Here is a 5,004-nt window from a genome sequence, read left to right as displayed (position 1 = left end):
AGACAGAGAAAATATAGATCTGACAAAATAAAAAAGCCAAAGGATAAGATGGTTGAAGTAAGAAACTGCCTTTAGAGTAAAAACTTTTGATATTAATGGATAAAGTCCTCAATTAAAAGACACAGATTGGACTTCCGGAGAAGATGGCGGCTTAGTAAGACGCGCGGGTCTTAGTTCCTCCTCCAGAAAAGCAACTAAAGAAACAGAAACAATACTAAACAGCTCCCGGAGTCACGACAGAGACCAAAAAGACAGCGTACCCCATTCTGGAACAGCTGAACGGGCAGGGAGAATCTGCTGCGGTGAGCTACCCGAGGGGCGCGCGTTTTCCCGGCCGGGGCGGCTGGCGACTGGGGTCCCCTCCACGCACGTGGCTCACCGGCCTGACTGGGAACGTTGGATAGCGGGGCCCTCCCGTCACGCTTGGCGTTTCGGGCCAGCTGGGCAATTAGGACCGGCACTCTCCCAAGCCGCGGCGGCCAGCGACCCCCACCTCCACGCGCGGTTTCCCGGGCCAACTGCGGTGCAGACAGACGAGCGCCACGAGCGCCACCTACTGGGCAGGAAAAGAAAAACAGAGCCCAGAGATTTCACAGAAAAAGCTTTCAACCAGCTGCGTAACACACCCAGGGAAATCTGATCAAATGCCCAGACACCAGCAGAAAATAATGGATGACGCTCGGAAAATTGAAGATATGGCCCAGTCAAAGGAACAAACCAATAGTTCAAATGAGATACAGGAGCTGAGACAACTAATGCTGAATATACGAACAGAAATGGAAAAATTCTTCAAAAACCAAATCAATAAATTGAGGGAGGACATGAAGAAGACATGGGCTGAACAAAAAGAAGAAATAGAAAATCTGAAAAAACAAATCACAGAACTTATGGGAGTGAAGGACAAAGAAGAAAAAATGGAAAAAACAATGGATACCTACAATGGTAGATCTAAAGAGGCAGAAGCTACAATTAGTGAACTGGAGGATGGAACATCTGAATTCCAAAAAGAAACAGAAACTATAGGGAAAAGAATGGAAAAACTTGAGCAGGGGATCAGGGAACTGAATGACAATATGAAGCGCACAAATATACGTGTTGTGGGTGTCCCAGAAGGAGAAGAGAAGGGAAAAGGAGGAGAAAAACTAATGGAAGAAATTATCACTGAAAATTTCCCAACTCTTATGAAAGACCTAAATATACAGATCCAAGAAGTGCAGCGCACCCCAAAGAGAATAGACCCAAATAGGCGTTCTCCAAGACACTTACTAGTTAGAATGTCAGAGGTCAAAGAGAAAGAGAGGATCTTGAAAGCAGCAAGAGAAAAACAATCTGTCACATACAAGGGAAACCCAATAAGACTATGTGTAGATTTCTCAGCAGAAACCATGGAAGCTAGAAGACAGTGGGATGATATATTTAAATTACTAAAAGAGAAAAACTGCCAACCAAGACTCCTATATCCAGCAAAATTGTCCTTCAAAAATGAAGGAGAAATTAAAACATTTATAGACAAAAAGTCACTGAGAGAATTTGTGACCAAGAGACCAGCTCTGCAAGAAATACTAAAGGGAGCACTAGAGTCAGATACGAAAAGACAGAAGAGAGAGGTATGGAGTAAAGTGTAGAAAGAAGGAAAATCAGATATGATATATATAATACAAAAGCCAAAATGGTAGAGGAAAATATTATCCAAACAGTAATAATACTAAAAGTTAATGAACTGAATTTCCCAATCAAAAGACATAGAATGGCAGAATGGATTACGACCCAGCAATACCACTGCTAAGTATCTACTCAAGGGACTTAAGGGCAAAGACACAGACGGACATTTGCACACCAGCGTTTATAGCAGCATTATCTACAATTGCAAAGAGATGGAAACAGCCAAAATGTTCATCAACAGACGAGTGGCTAAACAAACTGTGGCGTATACCTACGATGGAATATTATGCAGCTTTAAGACAGACTAAACTTATGAAGCATGTAATAACATGGATGGACCTAGAGAACATTATGCTGAGTGAGTCTAGCCCAAAACTAAAGGACAAATACTGTAAGGTCCCACTGATGTGAACCGACATTTGAGAATCAGCTTGGAATATATCATTGGTAACAGAGACCAGCAGGAGTTAGAAACAGGGTAAGATAATGGGTAATTGGAGCTGAAGGGATACAGACTGTGCAACAGGACTAGATACAAAAACTAAAAAATGGACAGCACAATAATACCTAAGTGTAATGTAACTATGTTGGAACACTGAATGAAGCTGCACCTGAAATATGGTTTTTTGTTTGTTTGTTTGTGTGTTTGTATCTTTTGTTTTTGTTTTTTTCTTTTTCCTTTATATATATATATATATATATATATATTATTAGTATTATTATTTTAATTCTCTTCTCTATATTAACATTCTATATTTTTTTCTGCTGTTTTGCTAGTTCTTTTCCTAAATCGATGCAAATGTACTAAGAAATGATGATCATACATCTATGTGATGATACTAAGAATTACTGAGTGCATTTGTAGAATGGAATGATTTCTAAATGTTGTGTTAATTTCTTTTCTTTTTTTGATTAATAAAAAAATAAAAAAAATAAATAAAGAAAAAAAAAAGAAAAAAAAAAAAGACACAGATTGGCAAAATGGATTAAAAAATATGATCCATCCATATGCTGTTTATAAGAGACACATTTTAGACCCAAAGATACAAATAGGTTGAAAGTAAAAGGATGGAAAAAAGATATTCCATTCAAGCAGTAATGAAAAAAATGCTGGGGTAGCTATACTAATTCTAGACAAATTAGACTTCAAATGCCAAAATATTATAAGAAATAAAGAAGGACACTATATATTAATACAAGAGGCAATTCATCAAGAAGAAATAATAATCACAAGTATTTATGCTTCTAATCAAGTTGGGGCAATCAAGTTGCCCCAAAAAACATAAAGGCAAACACTGGCAAAACTGAAGGGAGAAATAGATGACTCTACCATAATAATAGGAAATTTGAACACACCACTCTCTCCAATAGATAGATTATCTAAACAGAGGAACAATAAGAAACAGAGAATGTAAATAATGTGATAAATGGACTAGACCTAACATACATTTATAGAATATTGTACCTCAAAACAGCAGATGATATACATTCTCCTCAAGTGATCATGGAATATTTTCCAGGATAGACCACATCTGGGGCACAAAACAGGTCTTAATAAATTTTAAAATATTGAAATGATACAAAACACTTTCTCTGATCAAAATGGAATGAAGTTGGAAATCAATAACATATAGAGGGCTGGAAAATACACAAATATATGGAGGTTAAAAAACACACTATAAAGCAAACAAACTCTGATTAAACTCTTGAGCATGGCATAATTTTTTTAGAAGAATGCATTAAGGACTGTTTTCCTCTTCTTCAGTGTCATTAATGTTAAAAGAAAAGCCATTCTCTTTTTGAAACAAACAGCTTAACTTTAGAAATAAGAACTAGCACACCTAAATAAACAGGAGAGCAGGGGTTTGAAGCCAGCTGTGGGAGAGCATCCCTACTATTTTAAGAAGCTTTTGCCCCACTAGATCCCATGGTTTCCAAAGAAACTTAACTTCTGTGTTAACTTAGTTTTATTGTGGTACTACAATTGAGTGAGAATGTGCAGAAGATGTCAATGGAAGAAGATGTTCTGCTAAGATAATGGCCTCCTGCTGCTGTCTAAATGTTGAAAAGACATGTTGAGAAGAAGTAGATGTGTTTTTCAAGGCCAGCTTCATGGAGTTACTCTATTTACTGACTCAACTGTATTCTACCAATTACTGATGGTAACTTACTCATGCTTGCACAGAAAGTTTACATAGCAGAGTGAAGGTTACTTAGTACTCCTTTCTCTAGTGTTTTAAGGATGAAATCTTTCTTGTGTTTCAACCAATCAGAAGCCAGTTTATCTAGATAAACTAACCTCTTTTTGGGTCTTTGTTTTGAAAACAATTAACACTTTACTGTTTACAATTACAATTAAGGCTGATTCTATTCTTTTTTTAAATATATTTTTATTGATAAATATTCATGCACATACATTCCATACATCATATACAATGACTCACAATGACATAACATAGTTGTGTATTCATCACCATGATCATTTTTAAAAATATTTTTTGAGTATTTGCATCACTCCAGAAAAAGAAATAAAAGAAAAAGAAAAAACTCATATATATCTTACCCCTTACTCCTCCCTCTTACTAGATTGGCCACTAGTATTTCCATCTACCAAATTTATTTTACCCTTTTTCCCCCCTATTATTTTTTTGTATGCCATATGGTGGTGGTCACATTTCATTCTTTTTCCACTGAATATCCTGTTATTGCAGCACTGCTTCTTGAACTTTTGTTTGTTTGTTTGTTTGTTTTGTTTATTTGTTTGTTTTTTGGGAAGAGCATGGGCCTGGAATCGAACCTGAGCCTCCCACATGGCAGGTAAGAATTCTACCACTGAACTACCCTTGCTCCCCATCCGCCCTTTACTTATCTATTTTTTAACCCATATTTTTTTACTCATCTGTCTCTACTCTGGATAAAAGGAGCATTAGACACAAGGCTTTCACAATCACAGAGTCACATTGTAAAAGTTATATCTTTATACAATCATCCTCAAGAATCAAGGCTACAGGAACACAGCTCAACAGTCTCAGGTACTTCCCTCCAGCCACTCCAATACACAATAAACTAAAAAAGGGATACCTATATAATGCATAAGAATAGCCTCCAGGATAACCTCTCACTCTGCTTGAAATCTCTCATCCACTGAAAATCTATTTTGTCTCATTTATTTCTTCCCCCCTTTTGGTTAATAAGGCTTTCTCAGTCCCTTGATGCCAGGTCCTGGCTCTTCCCAGGAGTTCTGTCCCACATTGCCAGGGAGATTTATACCCCTAGGAATCATGTCCCAGGTAGGGGGCAGGGCAGTGAGTTCACCTCAAAGTTGACTTAGAGAGAGAGGTC

This window comes from Tamandua tetradactyla, chromosome 4 (genome assembly GCF_023851605.1).
Source record: "Tamandua tetradactyla isolate mTamTet1 chromosome 4, mTamTet1.pri, whole genome shotgun sequence".
Classification (NCBI taxonomy): Eukaryota; Metazoa; Chordata; class Mammalia; order Pilosa; family Myrmecophagidae; genus Tamandua; species Tamandua tetradactyla.
The sequence above is the reverse complement of the archived record's forward strand: the minus strand, read 5'-3'. Positions refer to the sequence as shown.